Raw genomic sequence first — 20,771 nt, forward strand, 5'->3', positions numbered from 1 at the left:
GTTTTTATTGATATTATTCCAGAGTCGTTGGTATGCTTCTCCTAATTGTTCTGCAAAACTTAAGTTTATATGGGGCCAGTTCTTAGGATTCCATTTTTATGGGAGTCTCTACATATTGAGCAAAGCAAGGTATGGGGGCTTGTGTCCAATACCGTAGATTTCTCCTTTCCAGGAGGCAATAATGGCTACTTTGCTCTTTCTATGGCTGGTACATTGGGAAAACAGAGCTCTCACCCGGGAGAGCAGAATCAAAAATAAGTTCCATTAGGAAAAGTATAAGAGAAAAGTGGTGCCATAATTACTGGTGAGTTAAACCAATTGCCTCACAGAGACACCTCCAAGGTAATGTAAATAGGTGCCTTATGCTGCTAGTGGGCCAAGTGCTGAGACATTTCTTGGAACTGAGTTGCCTTGGGAAAATGCAGGAGCTAAAGTGACAGGGTAGGAGGAATCAGAGTGATTGCAGAAGCTGGACCAGAGCCCGGCTCAGAATGGCTGAGGTCATCAAGGAGAAAGCCTGTTGTCCTCAGAAGCAAGGATAATAAGCTCATCAGTGACTGTCGCTCAGGCACTCAGAAGTACGGAAGTCACTCTTCCTGCCAGATTTTTGGAACCTTGCTTCTCCATGATGAGAAAAAACAAGGAAGACCTCCAGGTGAAATTAATCTTGACTCAGGGAGCCCCTAATGAGAATTCAGGACAATTTAGGATATTTTTTTAATTCTTAAATTTCCAGTGGGCCAATAAACAGTCTATTAGCAACATGACACATAAACAAACTACATTCCTAAGTATGTGACAATGTATATATGTTTTTGTTGGAGTTCCTCAGGAAAGAGACTCTGAAACAGAGATGTGTGTGTAGGAGGTTCACGGCAGAGTGCCCTGCAGTCAGTAAGGGGCTGGTAGGGAGGAGTACAGCACAGAGGGAGCAACTGAACTGTGTTGTAGCTTTAACAGAAGCCTCGCCTGAACCCAGTAGGACCTCAGGACCTGGGAGGCCTCTTTCAGGTTGTCCTGAGTTGAAACAAGGAGGTGGGTCTTCACTGTCCCACGTTGACCAGTGATTGGATGAGGGCTACTGGGGTGGAGGTAGGGTGTGTTAACTCAGCTCTGAGTCAGAGCCAGCAATATTATGTACAGCTGGAGGAACAAATGCCTTCATCTAGGTGGCACCTCACAGCGCCATGGGCTATAATATAGTATGTAGATCTGTATTATTCAAAAACTCTAGTGCACGATGGATCATGAAATCAAAAGAGCTTTAATAAAAAGTGGTTCCTCTCACTGAGAGACAGCAAAGCTTAGTGGTCTCCAACGTGGGGTAAGCGTTCCCCAGGGAGTTCACACGCTGAGCCACTGGAGGGCAGAAAGGAAATATCGAACTTCAATGTATATTTATTCTGTCACATTCTTTTAATTTTTTTTTTTTTGGCTGTAGGAAGGTATATAAAATATGTAACAGTGCAATAGCACATGCATATAGTTTAGAAATACATAAATATGTGTAGAGTGGGTGTGTGTTCAAACTGTTTTAATGGTATATGTATACACACACACACACATACATATATATATATTATAAAAACAGATGGAAAACCCTGTTGTAGGCAATAAAGATGGAGCTGCTGTATACAAAAGAGTACATGTAAAAAAACCGTATTCACAAAGAAATAAGTAGATACTCAAAATGTAGGGTTTATTAAAAATTCTTCACAGAAGGGTTCACTGATATGTTGCCCATTTGGCATGACATTTGCCCCTTCTTGCTTCATAGATTTCAAAGCCATATCCTTTTCAAGGTGGCAGAGGGAAATAATTCCACTTTTTTTTAGCACCCATGTTAAATTGAGTCCCATTCTTTCATCTTTATATGAGTGTGCAGATCTCCAATTATTCATGCTTAAGTTTCCTTCCAGAGTTACAGGAGAATATGAAATAAAATGCTACCTTTGAGGTCTATCTTTTTAAAGTCTACTAGGATGATATGATTGAAATTTAGATTTTTACAGAAGATAGCAGAAAGTCACGTTTTGTACAATATTCACCTTTAATGTCTTAGAACATGTTCTTTCCTAAGACAGCTGTCCTGGAGATGAAGAGAAATTTTTGACTTTGCCAGACTTCTGATTGCTGGTCATATGTGTGTGTCCTAGCAGGAATGGCTGCTGTGCTCTAATATCCAGGGGCAGTTAAAAAGACCCACCACAGGGTCAGGTCTGAAAAGGTTCAGAAAATCGTCTTCTATAAGTGAGAATTTATTAATCTGAGAATAAGTATGGAGCAAGGGAGGAAGTAGAAGAAGGAACATATTTCGGAATCTAATCTGTAGATTTAGGTGATCACTTATTTGTGTTTGGAGTTTGTTTTTTATTGTAATGGATATTAAATGCATTTGTCGACAATACAGTATACGATAAAAATGCCATCTCTCATCATAGGGCAAAAGTTCCTCTTGTCCTTTTTTTCCATATCTAAGTATATGGAAATAAGCCAGCCATATTTATTAGCAAAAACTGTCTCCATACGTTAGCCCGCAAACATCTTTCTTCTAGGCCTGCCATTGAGCACACCTCATTTTCTACCCTGTAACCTCTGCAGTTAGAGTCATTAAACAGGTGGGTAGGGATTTTACTTTGAAAATGCCACTTTGTAAATGTCTTAATCATTAATTTATTCAAAATGTTCCACTAATACTCATTGAATTCCCACTATGGGCCTTGTTCTGCACAAGGCACTGAGGTTACATGGGTGAACAAAGCAGACACAACCCTGCTGTTATGGGATTTATATTCTAAGGAAAAGGAAAATACAATGCCTGTAGCTGACAAATGTGAACAAATCAAGAAAACAGAACAGATGAGGTAGGGAAAGGCACTCAAGAAGAGAGAGCTAGTGGAGGCCATTCTAAGTTGGGGGGCTGCTGGGTTGGTACTGATTGTCAAGGAATCTTAGGAAAGGGAGAAGGAATCATAGAAAAATGGGGGAGAACTGTGTTTGAGGCAGAGGAAGTAATACATTCAAGGACATGTGGCAGGAGTAGGTTAATTGTATTCAGAGAACAAAGAGAAAGCCATGTGTCTGGAACAGAATGAATACAGAAGAGAAGAAAACATAAAATGAACTAAGGGGAAACTGGTAGGCTCTGGTAGGGCATTTCAGTTTTCTCCTAAGTGGGAAAGGAAACCATTTAAAGGCTTTAGGCAGAGTAGGATACAATTTAATTTATGTTTTATAAAGATAATTTTGGCTTTACTATGGAAAGTGGACCTGAAGAGCAAGAGTAGAAATTGATTGGGACTAGAATAAGAAGAGTGGATAAGATGAGAAACAGATGGATTTGGGTCAGTATGGCAAGTGGAGTTATCAGGAATTGTTGATGGACTGGAAATTGGGACAAGAGAAAGAGAGTATAAGGAAGGTAACCAGGTGGAATGATAATGTCATGAAGTGAAAAAAGGAATTCTGGAAGTGGAGTGCATCTGGGGTTTGGTTGTTGGAGTTGACCAGAAATTAATAAGTGAATGGTTCTCTTAAATTTGAGATGCCTGTTAGATATCCCAGAGACATGCCCAGAGTTCATTGGAAACCCTAGAACTAGAAATGCACATTTGGAAACATCAGTATACAGATACTATTCAAGTTGTGAGACTGTATGAGACTGCTACTTTCTTGTTAGAGTTTGTACCAAAACAATTAGAGGAGAATATAAAACAGCAGAATTTTATGAAAAACGTGTACTGTAAAAATCTACGAATGGAGAAATCATTTATTTAAAGTATGTGGTACCTTGCAGATACTTAGAGAGTTGATCTTGGACAGACAAGATATTTAGTAACATTAACTTTTTCTTACTGAAGAATTATGTGTCTATTATAATAAATGAAATTTTATTATTTTAGAAAATTTTACCAATAGAAAGAGTAGAAAATAAATGTTATACCACTTACGAAACAACAAACAAACCTCAGGAAATAAGCCTTCTAGACTTTTTTGTACTTATGTATACATTTGACTTTTTAAAATAAAACAGAGTACATTTGGTTTTGTGTCCCAAACTACTCACCTAACAACACATAAATTTGTTTTCACAGAATTAAATATTCTGCAATATGGTTGCTAGTGCCTGAATATTACTCTATCATGTGGTAGGACTATAATTTTATTTAATCCAAACACCTTGAGTTGGCTATTTAGGTTATTACCAATTTTCACGATAATAAAGACTACTAATAGGTATATCCCCTATACATAAATCTTTTTGCAACTTTTTTCTCTTGTGATAAATTTCTAAATGTTGTAACCAAGAATCTGTTCATTAATAATTTTAAGTATTTTGATAAATATTGCTAAATTTTTCTCTAGGAAAATTATAGGAATTTATATGTGAAGCAAATTATATATTTCAATTTTCCCTGCATATTGAGGGTGTAGGTGAGAGATGGCAGTGACCACACATGAGTGTTAGGGAATATTATGGAGCTCTAGGAACCAAAGTAGTCAAACCAAAGTAGAAATGTTAGCCTGAGCTCCTGTCACCTTTTTTGTGGTATGCGGGCTTTCCTCTGTTGTGGCCTCTCCCGTTGTGGAGCACAGGCTCCGGACGCGCAGGCTCAGCGGCCATGGCTCACGGGCCCAGCCGCTCCGTGGCATGTGGGATCGTCCCAGACCGGGGCGCGAACCCGGTTCCCCTGCATCGGCAGGCGGACGCGCAACCACTGCGCCACCAGGGAAGCCCAGTATTTTTAATTAGAAAATAGTTTATAAGATTTTTCGGGACTTCCCTGGTGGTGCAGTAGTTAAGAATCTGCCTGCCAATGCAGGGGACACAGGTTCAAGCCCTGGGCCAGGAAGATCCTACATGCCACAGAGCAACTAAGCCTGTGCACCACAACTACTGAGCCTGCGCCCTAGAGCCCGTGAGCCACAACTACTGAAGCCCGCGCACCTAGAGCCTGTGCTCTGCAACAAGAGAAGCCACTGCAGTGAGAAGCCTGCGCACCGCAACAAAGAGCAGCCCCCGCTCGCCGCAACTAGAGAAAGCCCACGCGCAGCAATGAAGACCCAACGCAACCAAAAATAAATAAAGATAAATAAATTTATGAAAAAAATTTTTTTTTCAAGTCTTCCTTGAGAAAGTGAAAACAGCTTTAATTTAATTGTTTAGGACAAGCCCTATCTTTATGTCCTGCCAAGAACAAAAATGCCAAGAAAATTCAATATAAATGGATAACTATGGATTATAGTTTGGTCCTCAGGGAATATTTCAGGCACTTCGAAGTCTCCTCACTGTCTCTGCAAGTCCTTCTGAACTGGGAACAGGGACCTTGGAAAAAAGAGGGAAGTCATTCCTGGCTCCCTTCCATCTGTGATTTTGGCATCTTTCTCTAGATAAGCCACCATACAAACCCTCAGAGATACATTCCTGCAGTTTCCTACATTCCAAAACCTGTGCTTAAGGTGGACATTGCTTGTACCTTTGAAAACGACCTGTGATAAATATAGGGTAGCTATTAGCCTTCCAGTGAGTAATTGTGTAAAGGACGGAATTTTAAAAGGTTAACATGAGCTTTCTTAGATGTTTGCATCAGCCTGAATTGCCCTTCGATAATAGATAGGAAACAGCACTTGATTCCTCTTAGTACATCTGACAGAGGAAATGTATGAACATTTTAATTCAGATTGTCTCTCCTAACAAACTTATTTTGAAACTTCTTGTTCATATTGACTAAGTTTGTTTAGGGGAAAGCTGTCATCAAAAAAGTCACAATTATGCAGCAATTTATCTTTAAGCATTAAATAACATCTATCATTTTTCAAAGAAAATGATGTCAGCAGTTAAAATCCTAACTGCTGAGCACTGTTAGTTGTGGACAGTAATGACCCACTGCTTAGAAATTACTTTACCTACTTTTAGTATGAAACATGAAAAGTAATATCACAGCAATTTTCTATAATTATTTTATTGCAAGACCAATAAATGTTACAGTGTTGTTAAAAGTAGTAGATTTAAATAACGTTTTATTTCTTCAAACCATTCCAATACATATAAGATATTACTGGTTTCTATTAAATATTCATTTTTTTATTTTTAATTTTTTAAATTAATTAATTTTGCGATATGCGGGCCTCTCACTGTTGTGGCCTCTCCCGTTGCGGAGCACAGGCTTCGGACGCGCAGGCTCAGCGGCCATGGCTCACACGCTCCGCTGCATGTGGGATCTTCCCGGGCCGGGGCACGAACCCGTGTCCCTGCATCGGCAGGCAGACTCTCAACCACTGCGCCACCAGGGAAGCCCTAAATATTCATTTTTATAGAGACACTAAACTTCTTTAGAAAAATGTCTTCATGTATAAAATAAATTTGATTTTTAAATGTGAGAAAGAGCAATCATCATAACCATTTGCTTAAAACCACAAAATACGTAGATATTTTATAATGTGTATTTCAGTAATTGCAACCTATGGGTTCAAGAAGAGATGAGAGACTTTCTTATTTTATGTAGGGAAAACTTTGTTAAATTGTCTCTTTTCTTTTATCTCATTCTGTTCCTAGGATACCAATATGATAAATAGTGACTTAATAGCTATGATAGGTTAAGATGAGATTCTAATTGAAATCTCAATGGATAGTTATAAGGTTAGTGTTTATAAATACAAAAAAATGACACAGAATTTTAAAAAGATATTAGTGTCTCAAAATTTATGAATTATGAAAACTGTCCAAGTTCTTTTCATTAAATCACCTACTATGAAATGCATTTAGGAAAACACTTCCTGTTGTTAATAGCTTATAACTCTGACAAAGAGCCAGTTGATCAATTCCTAATTGCAAACTATTTGACCATAAGGTGTCAGCTGACTCTGAACTTCTTCCACTTCTACCAACTCATTTCCTTGCTTAGGAAATCACTACAGCACCCTGACTCCTTCCTCCTGATCTCCATTACACACTAATATCATGTCCCCAGGTGTACTTTATTAATATTCCAGAAAGACAGTCACTTCTTGATTTTGTATTAGCAATGCAGTAGTGACCAAAGCCTGTTTAGTTTTTGGTTCAGAAGAAAGTATTTGAAATGCACTCAATAATGTTGAATGGTCATCTAATTTAGCAATTAGTTTGGTCTCAGTAAAGTCAAGGGAAGGTTGCTTTCTGGAATGTACGGTATAATGCATTGACTTCACTATTGGCCATTTCCTTAAAAAAATCAATGGTCAGCATAAAACCAACCTTTTAAATTAGTGGACAATCAACTGGAAATACAAGTTTCAAAACTCTTTTTGAAAGTAATGTGGTTTGGGTTGGCCATTGATAATTTATTTTTTATTATTTAAAGAGTATGTAGCTGTTTCATGTTGGGTAAATATTTGACTTTATATTTACTCTGATGCTGCCACATCATAATTACCTATTAAGATTTGAGCCATTTATCCAGCAGGTTTTCTGTTTGTCAAACATATTGAAAGAATGTTGGACACTAAAACTTTTATATTTTTTATTTAGGTGATTTTTTTGTACATTTGTACAAAAAGTATTTTCTTAATTTTGTACATTTGTACAAGAAAAATTGTACATTTATACAGTTCTGTGCATGAATGTTGATAGCAGCATTATTTGTAATATTTGAAAAGTGGAAATAACTCCTTTTTCTCCCTTGTTGTCTAGAGGTGTGTTTTCTGGGGGGCTGGGGTGGGACTGTAATAGGAAGATTCGTGGCTCATAACTACTGCTAGAATATAGAACAGAATGAACCACAAGACAGGAAATAGAGGAACTAAGTGAAAAGTCACATACTGACCTGCTTGTTTTCAGAATGCTAGCATGCAGGTACCAGCTACTCATGTAGAATATTAGATGACTCTTCTTTGAAGAAACTGATCAATTCTAGAACAAATAATTCCACATACTGATTGGGCTTATACCCATTGAGAAGTTATTTTATCATCTAATTGAATGGTGGTGAAATCCTCTATTATACGCTATATACATACAATAACTTCCAGGTGGCTTCCGATGCCCATTATCAATGGACAATCAAAGATCATTGTGCACTGAAGGAAAATGGGAAAAAAATAAATGTAAAAGAAAAAAAGAAATGGAAAAATATAGATGAGTATGAAGAAGAAAATACGCAAAGCTATATGAATATCCTCCAAAAAATGAGAGAATAGATTGTATCTTAAAAAAATACTAATATGTTGCTTCTAAAAAATTAATGAAAGAATAAGAAGGAACTTCAAAAATTAAAAATATATAAAAATTTAAAATGCAGTAGAAGGGTTTTCAAGATATAGTCAAAAATATTCTATAAAATAATAACACGAAAAAGAGAGAAGGAAATAGTAAAATGATGAGATGTTAGAATTTTACTCTAGGAGGTCCTTGTAATAAGAATTTCAGAGAAAAGAACCAAACTAATAGAGAGAAGGAGTTTATCATATAAATAATAAATCACTTTTTCATAAATGAAGAGTCTTGACTCCAGATTGAGCCCACCAAGTGACCATTACAATGAATGAACACACACACACACACACACCACACACAACAATAATTATGAAATTTATGAATATTGAAGAGAAGATATTAAAATCTTCCAGTGAAAGAAACAAACCAAACAAAATACATACCAATGCATACAAAGAATGGGGATCAGATTTGTAGTTTCTTACTGACAGGAGTACTAGAAGAAAATGGAAAAGCAGTACTTACAAATTATGAGGCAACTGATTTCTAACCTGAAATTCTATACATAGTTAAAATGGAAATCAAGTATGAGGATAGATTAAAAACTTTTCAGATAAGAATACACAAATTTGTATTTTATATACCTTCTGTGTAAAGCTGTTGGCAAAGAGTGATCAAGAAATGAGAAGATATGGGGTCCAGGCAACATGATGTTGAATACATCAGATTAGGGAAAAGGATGACTGTGGGAAGGTATTTTGCAAGCCAAAAAGAAAAGAAAATTTACTAACTTAATGTGTTGGAATGTATGAAAAAAAAATTTGACAGATTTGCTAGAGCATTTAAGGAAAAAATTAGATAAATACGAGGCAAATTATGCAAATTGATAGATACCATGGCAGTTGTAGACTATAGGAAAGCAAAAACCTTTATATAAAAAGATATATAGGGCCTCCCTGGTGGCGCAGTGGTTGCGCGTCCGCCTGCCGATGCAGGGGAACCGGGTTCGCGCCCCGGTCCGGGAGGATCCCACATGCCGCGGAGCGGCTGGGCCCGTGAGCCATGGCCGCTGGGCCTGCGCGTCCGGAGCCTGTGCTCCGCAACGGGAGAGGCCACAACAGAGGAAGGCCCGCATACCACAAAAAAAAAAAAAAAAAAAGAAAACAACAAAAAAAAGATATATAATCATAGTACACTATTTCCCTGAACTGAATAAAATATTTGTAGATAAAACTATTACTGTAATCACAACTTTGCTAAAATTAAATTAGTTGTATGGGAAAAAGGAAAGTGGGATGTGGTGGTATGACAGAAAATCAATAAATATTGCCAAGAATTGATAGTAAGAAACAGAAGATAAATGCCAATTTAATAAAGGTTTAGACATGTAAGGTTAATGCTAGAACAATCAGTCAGGTTGATTATTACTTTCACCAGGAGCAGGAAACATGGTCTATAAAGTGCCTTTGGGAGTAGAAATGCTTTTTTTTTTTCTTTTTTTTTCCTTTTAAATAGACCTTTTGGTACTACTTGTTTTTTTTACTAAATATATTTATTACTCTGATAAACATAAATATAATTTAAAAAACTAAAGACAAACTCTGCATCATGTTTTATGTGGAGCTGCATAATCTGGTCTTCCATGTCTCAAACCTCATTAGCTAATTCCTCCCCTTCTTACACTAATGTTATATCTACTCTCCCTACATACACACGCATTGTTTCAGTTCTTTCAATATCCCAGGTTCTTTCTTACTTCTAGTTCTTCCATTCTATTTTTTTTTAAGAAAAACACATTATTATTAACTTTTACTTGGAAAAAAATTGTCTCTTTTTTTTCTGTATCTCATAGTCATCCATTATGTCTCAGTTTCCCCCAAAGAAGGGCACGTGTATTCCTGTGCTCTTCCTGGCACTCTGCAACTGACTTATGAGAGCGCTTCTTTAGAGAAGAAAAAATCAAATTTTTCTGTACCCAAATATCTTTGTAGGTCTGATTTTAGTGTTTTGAACCATATCTCGCAAACTTGGCTAATTTTTCTGTTTGGACTTGGCCGATCTTTTTGCTCTGATTAAATGTTGCAGAGAAACTCCGCCTCTAGCTTTTTCTGGATATTAATTCAGGTTTATAGTTCTACCACCCTCATTGAATTCTGGGAACCTAGGGTTATAGTAGTTCATAATGCTTCCCAGTCAAGCAATCCAGCTTTTCTCTTCTTGTTATTCACAATTTTCTGGGCCATGTGCTGTCCTCTTCTGGCAACTGTCACACCTTGATTCCAAATACCCCAAAGTTTGGCATGCGAAAAAGAATCCATCTAATGATCTTCTGTAGCACTCCTTTGCCATATGAGTGGCTCATACATATTCTCAGCTTTCTGCAGGCCTTATTATGAGTCCATAATGCTTTGCAGACTCAATAAATGTACTCTATAATCACTTGAATGTCATTTTATGAATGTGCTTTGAAGACGTAATTCGTCAGAGCAGAACAGTTTCTGGATATATTTCTTGCAATTCAGCAGCATTTAACCAGATGGCCCCCTATAGTTTTGAAGCAGTGAATGCACCTTGAAAGTAGGCTGACTTATGAGAGGAATATGGTCACTGGGGATCAGTGGGAAAGTTTCTTAGGCACAAGTTATTGAAGAAGTGAAATAAATACTGTATAAAGATTCATTAAAAACTAAGCTAAGTAAAAGTCCTATGATAAAATCAAAATATGAATTGTAATAACCTTAAGAAATGTGATAAGTCCTATGAATATAAGTTCTGCATCATTATGTGTTTCACACTGATATGGTGGAAACTTAATTGGTTTCATTAGAAATAAAACAAAGCATGAGTTTTATAGTAATGAGTTTGACTAGGCATTTATATACCTTTATACAAGGCAGGTCAGTTACTATTTCTGAAAATGATCATTCTGAAATTTTATATCTGGAAATACATTATCAAACCAGGCCTGAAACTCATTAAACAGATGGTAAAATCTAATTTAACTTCCTTTAATGCTCCTTTTCTTTTTATCTTATAAAAACAAATGAGCTTGTCAGCTTTTAATTATAAGAGTACTTTGAATTTATTAGGTATATATAACAAACCAAGATATTTACTATATCCTAGTGACTTCCTATTGTGCACATTCATTTTAAATTTAATGATAAGAAAGTCTTCTCAAGATTTTTGTAAAAGAATCACATTATCAGAAGAGCAGTTTAAAATTTCCAGAAAATAAATGTTCTTAAGGCACTTAATAGATGTTGAAATGAGACCTAATTCTTAAGTTTTCAAAATATTTGATTTGCACACATTAAAATTAAATTGGCACAGAGTTTAAATTTCATAATTTCCCATTTTAAAAAATGTGAAACATGCCTCAGACATATCAAAGTGAGTTATTTATATACGTCAGTTATGAAGTACCTAGTTTTGACTGTATTGTGTTTTTTCATTGACGAAAATTGAGTAGCAAAATTATTATATGTCATCCAAGGACACAATAACTTTATTAGAAAACTAAGTTTCTATGTCTGTTTCACAAATACTCTCATGACTAGTGGCTTTTTCATGTTTCTGTGCTAATTCATTATAGTGTCACCTTTTACCCAACCTTAAAAATATCTCTTTTTCTGATATTTTAAGAATGTATTGCATCTCAACACACAAATGCATTTCTTGGATTTGTAACAGGGGAAAATATCCAAGGAATTATCCATTTAAAATAAACCTTTATGCCTAATGCCGCTTGTTATGCCTTTTGACTACCATCTCCGTTATGTTATGGGCCATACTTGTATTTCCTCATTGTGTCTAGCAGCGAGCATGGAAACATAAAAAATGTTCAATATATATCTGTTGAACAAATGAATGAAATTTATAGTTAAATTGATCACTATATGTAAAATTTAAATGAAACAGAAAAGTGAATCTTCCTAATGATCAAATCCTAACAATAACTATTTAATATCATTCTAATTACAAATAATATGCTTTCAGTCTTGGATTATAATTTTAAAATTCCTGTACTATTTTACTCATTTATCCACTCATTTATTCACCGAATAAAGTGGTTTAGTATCCACTAAGTGTCAGGCATAATAATAGATACAGGGAGTACACAAAATGATTTAAATGAGGATGTTGATGAGAGACAAAGTGTATTGCACTTATGAACCAGTCTGCTTCTCATCAAGTAAGGGAAGGGAGTCTGACCATGTCTCTTTACTTTATTCAACAAATATTACTGAGGCTGTATTATGGATCAGGAGATTTCCTAAGTAGTGGGCGTACAAAATTGAATAAGACTGTACCTACTTGTAGTAAAACATTATCATAATAAAAAGGTAAAGGAATTCATTTTGTAAGCTTTATAGTAAGATTTCTGATTTAGCTTCAGAGAATTTGTCCCAGTTCCAGGAACCTAGAAGCCATTCAACTGAGATTGAATATGAAATGAATGAGAGGATATTTAATAAAATACTGTGGAACCATTTACTTCAATTAGAATATAGTTATAACTTTTTTTAAAAAAATTATGATGTGTCCATAATAGATGTGATGACTGAATAACAGAAATGTTGGACAGTGACACCTTTGAAGCAGTCAAGCTATCGACATGATAATTTTCTGTTTAAAAACCAAGTAAAACTTAGTGAAATACATCAATAAGTATCTTTTTTTACTTGTTCATGCATCTGTTGTCAGCTGTGATTCAGCTGGGCTCTGCTGGGCTCGGCTGGGTTTTGCTCAAAGTCCAGATCGGTTGCACATGTTGGTCATCTTTCTCAGATCACAGAACCGGAAGCATATTATTGTTATGACAGAAGTCAGGAGTTCAAACCCACCTGTGCAAAAGCATACCAAACTGCTGCTGCAGTAGAGCCTCTAAGATAAGCCTTTGGCCAAAGCAAAGTCACACAGCAAAGACCAAAGGCAAAGAGTGAGAAGTACATCCCTTCCCACCCTCAATCCCCCGCCCAGGGGTGGAGATGGGGGAGAGAGTGAACAATTGCCCCAAATGATCTAATCTACCAAAATCTTGAAGATTTTAAAGTCATAAAGTCATCGGCATTGTTTTTCTTTTTTTGAATAAAGCTTTGCATAGACACGATACAATAGAAAGGTCGTATTTGAACTCTTCCTTCTTATTCATGAGATTGCTACATATTTTCCACTCTGATTATTTTTTTCTTTGTTTACAAATCCGAAAACTGTATACTTAAATTTGTTAGATCAGGAAAGACACAACAGCTTAAATATCATCACATAAGAAATATTTCTCAATATTTTTAATGTTTCATGCAATTGTTAGTATTTTCACAGCAAAATACTTGGAATGATAGAATTTATCAATAGGTCTAAGTCAGATACTGATTTAACAAACTACACAAATCAGAATAAATTACAAATGAATAAATTACACTTGAAATATTTATTTGAGCTGCAAGTGAGATTGGATTTTCATGTTAAACATTTGGATTTTAATTATTTTGTTAGGATTGGTTTATTAAAACATAATTAGTAATATTATTGGTAAAAAAACATGAGCTATAATTAAATCATTTAAATAATCACTTCTTGATGTCTTAATAGGCCAGATTTCTCAATTAATTAAAGCAGATAAAAGTTCTCTGTAAGTACAATTTATTGTCAGTAAGTTTGCATTTCTAGAACTGATAGAAAATTTAGAATTCTGCATTAACATTTAATAACAATATGCTATTCTGATAGTGATGCATTACAGTTATCTACAAAACATGCTACAAGGCAGAAATATAGGTAATTAGAATGATTGCAACCTGTTTGCCTTTGGCAATTATCAATAGTAGTAGAATTTTTTATCATTAGAAAAATATAGATGATTTTAGAAATGGACTAGTTCCATTTTCTATCTAGAAAGAACTACTTATATACTGAGGTTGTGTTACAGAATACCAGTGTTTCCAAACATAATGTGTTATTTTCTGTTTCTTCTATTCCACACTGAAAATTTGTTCAACCAAACAAGCTATTAAATCTAATAGTACAGAGAAACTATAGACATCTCAGACTGTTTCTTGTATTTTCCTAAAGGAAAAGAAATAATTATTAGCAAAGGATCTACCTTCCCAATGACTTCATTTCCATCTCTGTATCGCAGTGATAAATTTCATGGGTTGGGAGGAACGGTCTGAGATATCTATACTGGTTTCTCTATACTATTAGATTTATAGCTTGTTTGGGATAAATTGGGAGATTGGGATTGACATATACACACTACTATATATAAAATAGATAACTAATAAGGACCTACTGTATAGCACAGGGAACTCTACTCAATACTCTGTAATGGCCTATATGGGAAAGAATCTTAAAAAAGAGTGGATATATGTATATGTATAACTGATTCACTTTGCTGTACCACCTGAAACTAACACAACGTTGTAAATCAAGTACACTCCAAACACCTGTTTCACTCCGGGACCGTAGTTGTTGTAAATAACTTTAACAAGCATTTACTCTACCTGCTTTTATTGTAATGTAATTTTATATGACAATCCCCATGGGAACAAACAGAAGGGCTTGTATGGCGTATCTCTATGTGACTCCATTAAGTAAAGAAAGAAAAGTTGTGTTTGGAAAGTGATCAGGTTGATAGACTTTCTCTCTATTAAACAAGTGACCATGCATTATGTTTTAGTAGGCGAGGACAGAGAGAAGGATTCTCAAAGTTTATTTATTTTGGCAGCCAACGATTGGTCACACTGCACGTTTCAAGGTTACAAAGGAACCTCGTGGTGGTACAAATGCAGGTCGGGAGAAGACACTTAATTGTGCTCAAGGCTTTAAAATGAAGCCAGAGCAACAGTTCCGGAAGTTGGCAATATCAAGAAAGCAACCTCTGGAAGCAGCCAGCCTGTGGACTCCAGAAATCTCTTTTCAGACCCTACATCCCTGGACTTTCAGAAATCATCACCCTGTTCTCCTTTACTAAAATGTAATTCATGGTCACAGCAACATAAAAAATCAATTAAAAGATAAAAACAAAAAAAACCAAGCTCATAGATACAGAGAACAGATTGGTGGTCAGAGGTTGTGGGGTGGGAGAAGTGGGTGAAAGGGGTCAAAAAGTAAAACAATTTTACCAAGAAAGAATTTCAATACTGAAAGCTGATTTGAAACCACAGCTCTGTGGCTCATCTTGATGGATATAAAATATTGTTTATATGAAATAACATTACAAAGAAAAATGGAATATAAAATCGTAATTTTAATAGAAAGTAATAGATTGACTATAACCATAATGAATTCTGATATGTACATTAGTAAAGATAGATTATTTTGAATAATATAAATGGTTTAATATTTATTATTTTGGTAAGTTTAAGTTTGGAAGGAAGTTATAATGGAAGAATTGATGTGCAGAAAGATTCAATACAACTTAAGAAAAACCAGTTTGCAACAAGTGCCCCTCCAATACTAGCCCATGAAAAGCCCCCTTAGAAATCTCTGACGTTCTCAGGGTCAAATGTCCACAGTTCAGTGGCCATCACTTTATCTAAATCCATTGAGACCCATCCTAATCACATGCTCCACCATCACCTTTATTTTTGTTGTTCTATGCTCTCCTCAGATTCGAAGCTACAGGTCGTTTGAGAACCAAAAGTGCAGCCTTACTGGAAAAAAAAAATGAAAAAGATAGTAAAAGATCAGAGGGACTTTATAGCCACAACATGTCTGAGGTCTGAGGAGCAAAACATGAAGAGAGAGAAAAGAGTGAAAGCTAGCAGGAAAGGAAAGGGGCATAATACTAACTAATTTCTTAAATTTTGACTCCAAAGAAATAACAGTATTTCACAGACTCTCTTCTAAACACCAAGTTCACAAATGTAAATTTTTTGAAAATTTCCCTCTTAATCCCTTTCCTTGACAGTGAAGCCCAGAGGAGGATACTTGGATTCAATTTCCATCACAGCCACCCTCCCAATCCTATTCTGAAGGATTCAGAAATCTTTCTTGAGTTGAGCAGGCTTCAGATTTCTTGCGGATGGTTCTGGCAATTTTTATTTAGATCTGTCTCCTTCTACTCTTAATACTCTGTAATCACTTGAGCTTTTTAGTTATTAGTGGACTGCTTGTGCTATTATTTTAATAATAACAATGTAACAGATAATTTGACAGTTTATTCTTAAATGTCTATGAATTTTACTCATTAACGTTTCTAAAACATTCACCAGAATTTAAGTATTCCAAGTCAAGTGGTCACTCAGGTAGGGAAAAAACCCATATTTATGCATATGCCTTTCAAAACACAGAAATGTACCACTTACTTTTAAAATGAATATACTTTGTTCTTTTTTTCTAGAGTTTTGGCTGGATTGCTGTATTGCAGAGAATCTTATCAAGCACAATCTTAATTTTCTTCTTTTTGAGGATTTCAAAATTAAGATTGGCATTGATCCACCAATTCATTATTTTCTCCTTATTGGATGAGTGCACATAGCTTGCTTTACTTATATCTTAATTTTCAACGTAAACTTTTAGCAGAATCTTTCATGTTTCATCACCATGTAAAAAGATGTGATTTTTTTTTTAACTCCACATTTCTGCTTTTAATTATATAAAGAAAACAGCATGACTGTCACAGAAAAACAGTATAGAGAAAGCACAATGCTGAGCCTATGATAGAAGCTCAACAAATAGTTAATGTATCAGGTTTGCTTTCAAAATGTTATTTCATTTTACATTCATCACAGTTGCTGGGTATGGGCCAAAAATCATTTAGTACACAAAGAAAAATTTTACAAAGCTTTCAGCATTTATTAAAATTAGGATAACTGCTGTACTTCCTTTGTAGAATAAGTTTAAGTAAAAAATAAGGTTTCATTTCTAGAATGTTGAACTGAAAATAAGTTTAACAGAATGAATTATTTGTATATGGAAGATAATAAATATTTGTTTAATGGAATTGGAACTATGAATGCTAAAAATTAAAAAAAAATTTGCACTAAAGATATAGTACATAAACCAATACACTAAAAAATTCTATCAGTCCTTAAGAAACAGAACATTCTTGAGTAATAAAATCTTTTAGATTCAGTGAGGAAAAGTTCCTTTCAAATTTTTAAAAACAAAGATCACATGACTCTTTGGCTACAATCTTAACTGAATAAAGAAGCGAATATTTACTAATCTCTAAATCATAATAGTAAAATCATAACTAATAACTAGAAGGATATGTTTTCCTAAAAATTAACCGAATCAACATTTCTTTTGTGTATTTAACATTAGTTACAAAAGTTAACTTTTCATTGATGACAGAACATTTGCATATGGACCAGTTTCGAGAACCAAATCACAAACCCCAGAATACAGAAACAAGCGGATGTGATTTTTATTCTTTTTCCTTTTCATTGAACAGTTACCTCATTTGAAATTTTTCACTGATTTAATTTAACTTTTTTTGATGGTAGATACATCTGTTGCTACCTAAGTCTGGTTTTCATTTTAATGGGTTTCCTAGAAGCTGTGACCATAATAGTGGTGCATTTTCCTGCTGTTCGTTTATTCTTTGTTTCAAGAATACCGATTTTCAAGAAATAGAATTGTCCTAGATTTCTGTTTTGCCTCTTCAAAATGTTCTTCCATTATTATTTCTATTTGTACCTTTGGAAACATTCTATGGTTAATTGATGCATAGAACACCAAAGCTCCTTTACAAATTTTTCAGTTTCCCAAATGCACATAGACATGACTATTTAACAGTTACTACAAAATGATCTTTGGAGCAACACATTTTGTTATATAAGGACAATTCCCAATTGTAATTTAAAAGTGATACACTAGCTTTTGATGGCCTAGAATTAATGTACATTTATCATGTTAATATTCATGCAAATTGAAGAAGACTGTGTATTCAGGATTGGTTACATAATTTTCAAGGTCCAGTGCCAAATGAAAATGTAGATTCCTCTCTTCAAAATAGTATAATAATTTCAGAATGATCACAGTAGCACATGCATGGGGCCTTAGTAAGCAGATTGTATGCCCATGAAGACAGCCCTGTGTGTAATTTGAGAAAAACAACATCTTTATCAGAATGTTTTAAAAAATATAGAATATGAGATCAGTAGAAATAAAAGCTGTAATGAAAGGTGATATAGCCAATCTCAAAATCAAAGCATGGAATTCTTACATGAATTCTCTGATAGAACTCACCTTTAGAACCTAATATTTCACCTATATTTCTACTTTTGAACAAATCTAGGTAGAATTTCTGTCTTATTTTTGCCTAAAATCTAACTTTTATCAATTCTAACTGCTGTCCCAAGTTCTGCCCTAATAAATAATTCAGAGATGACTGTATTTCCTAGTCTATTAGATGGAACCATATGAAATTATCAATATCCAGCCTTCTTTGATTTACAAAGAGGGCAGTTTTATGTGTTTCCATCTAAGACATAGCAGCTCATTAAATATGTGAAGTCAGGAACTATGCAGACCCCACTCCCCCTTATGAAACACATTCATGTACTCCTCCAAAAACCACAGTCAAGCTTTTATTACCCAAAGTAATTATTATTTGAGTCTTTGCCATTATTCATATGAGAAATTTTCCAGATTCTTCAACATGTTGGTTGAGTGACTCTAATAACTAACTTTATTAATTTTCCTGTGACAGTTTGACATTGTTTATTGAAAAGAATGATCCAAATGTTGACTAATAGAGTCCATAGTGAAACATGTTTGCCAGTCCAATGACCTAAATAAGTCTAAACCCTGACTCCCAATTTTTTTCTTATCAATTTATAAGCAATATGTTTGCTAGTATAAACTTGTGTAATTTTACGTGAAACCTGAAGAACATTATTTACGTATGTTCTTTTTATTTTTTATTTATATTTTGGCAACAAAGAACCCCTTTGGTAATGTCCCATCTTCCATTTTCTATCCTATTTTTTTCCAAAATTCTTTCTGTTAAAACTGTAACAGTTTCTGTGGAGAAACCTAGTTCCTACCAATTCTGAGATCTGGGAGGCATTCTTGCGATAGGTCTCGTAAACTCTGTCTGGCATGGTGGGCAATAAGATCAATAATATCCGTATAAAGAATAGAATTGTGAGTTGTGTTATGCTCATGTATAACATGAGAAAGCAAATCAGTAAAATTAATTCTCCTATAGAATATGGCCTAGATATGTAATTTTCTTCTGGTTTCAACTGACATGAAAATGACATAGATACATTGTAGAGCACTGGATTTCTAAAATTTTCATCTGCTGAACATTTTTTATCAACAAGTTTTATACAGAAGTCCAACATGAGAAAACCCTAACTTAGTGGAGATTTTCTCTCCACCTGGGCTCTGTATTAATCCCACTGTGTTGCCCATCCCCCCAAAACCCAAAACCAAAACAAACAAACCAAACATTAAATCTGAATTCTCAGTAGCTTTACCAAACCAAAGCTTGTGACACACATAAAGTCCAAAGTTGGTCAGGCTAACAACCTCCATGTTTAAGCTATGGCACTCATTACACGTAATCTTGGGGTACCCAAGGCAGATGAAAAGAGAGCTTAAAATAAGGCAAAGGTGTTTTCCTGCCTTAGCCCCAAAGTGATACGTATCACTTCAGCTCATAGTCTATTAGATATTTTCATAACTGAAGTCTCAACCTAACTAGAAGTCTCTGAAATATCTGGAAGTGTGTGGATATTTACTGAGCATGAAATGTCTGTCATAGACTCTCTTTTGCTTTCTCAGATGCCCCCTGACTCTTCTCCATAGGAACTCCTAATGCCTAGTATAATATAATATAACACAATAAAAACTCTGATCTTAAGGAATGATTTCCCTATGCTTCAAGCAATTCTCCATGAAATATTGTTCTCCTATACCAAACATTCCATGAGAAATGGGCTGCAAAGAATTCAAAATTTTATTTTCTGAAACAGATTGGAATGCCCAAATTTTGTGTAGCAACAAAAGGACAAAGCCGTGTGCTTTGATAGACTGCCCAGCGTGAGGTAGGGATGGTGTCCTTCTTTGAAAGTTGGGTCTCTCAAGGATATCTGATGGTGACACCTGACGAAGTCCCAGATTTCCCCCTGAAAGCTTTCTGGGTCTGCTGTAATGCGGGAGTGAGTCCAGAACATCTAGGACCCCAAGAATAGAGATAGTGCCTTATTCATCTTTTGGTCCTGAACATGTAGTCCTGAATCTGGCACCTGCTGGGTTTGCAGTTATGTTTGGTTGATATGAAATGAAATCCTCAGCTGCCTGCTATACAGTTCCAAAGCAGGCCCGAAAGCTGAGCACTTCCAGGATCATTCCTTTTACTCCAAATCTTGGTCTCCCTTTAGAGTTTCCAATTTTGATTATAGATACCTCCTGTCATACAGTCTTTTGAGCTTAACATTTTAGAGTCTCTATTGGGTCTTGCACAGTTTTTACTCTTTATATAGTCAATCATACGCCAAGGGTTGTTGCCTCTGATTCATGCCTTTCTCTCAGTTTCATTTCTAAATCTAAGTCGTTCACATATTAGCTTGCAAGTGAGCTATTTTAATGGGCTCCTAGCATCCAAAATCTCCTCTTC

The 20,771-nt window shown here is 35.2% G+C and overlaps 1 protein-coding gene across 1 annotated transcript in view; it reads left to right on the top strand.

Annotated features, from left to right (window-relative positions):
• Positions 1-20,771, top strand: part of GPC5 (glypican 5) — a 1,397,564-nt gene that overhangs the window by 463,304 nt on the left and 913,489 nt on the right. The gene's annotated exons all lie outside the window — the stretch shown is intronic.

This window comes from Physeter macrocephalus, chromosome 13 (assembly GCF_002837175.3).
Source record: "Physeter macrocephalus isolate SW-GA chromosome 13, ASM283717v5, whole genome shotgun sequence".
Classification (NCBI taxonomy): domain Eukaryota; kingdom Metazoa; phylum Chordata; class Mammalia; order Artiodactyla; family Physeteridae; genus Physeter; species Physeter macrocephalus.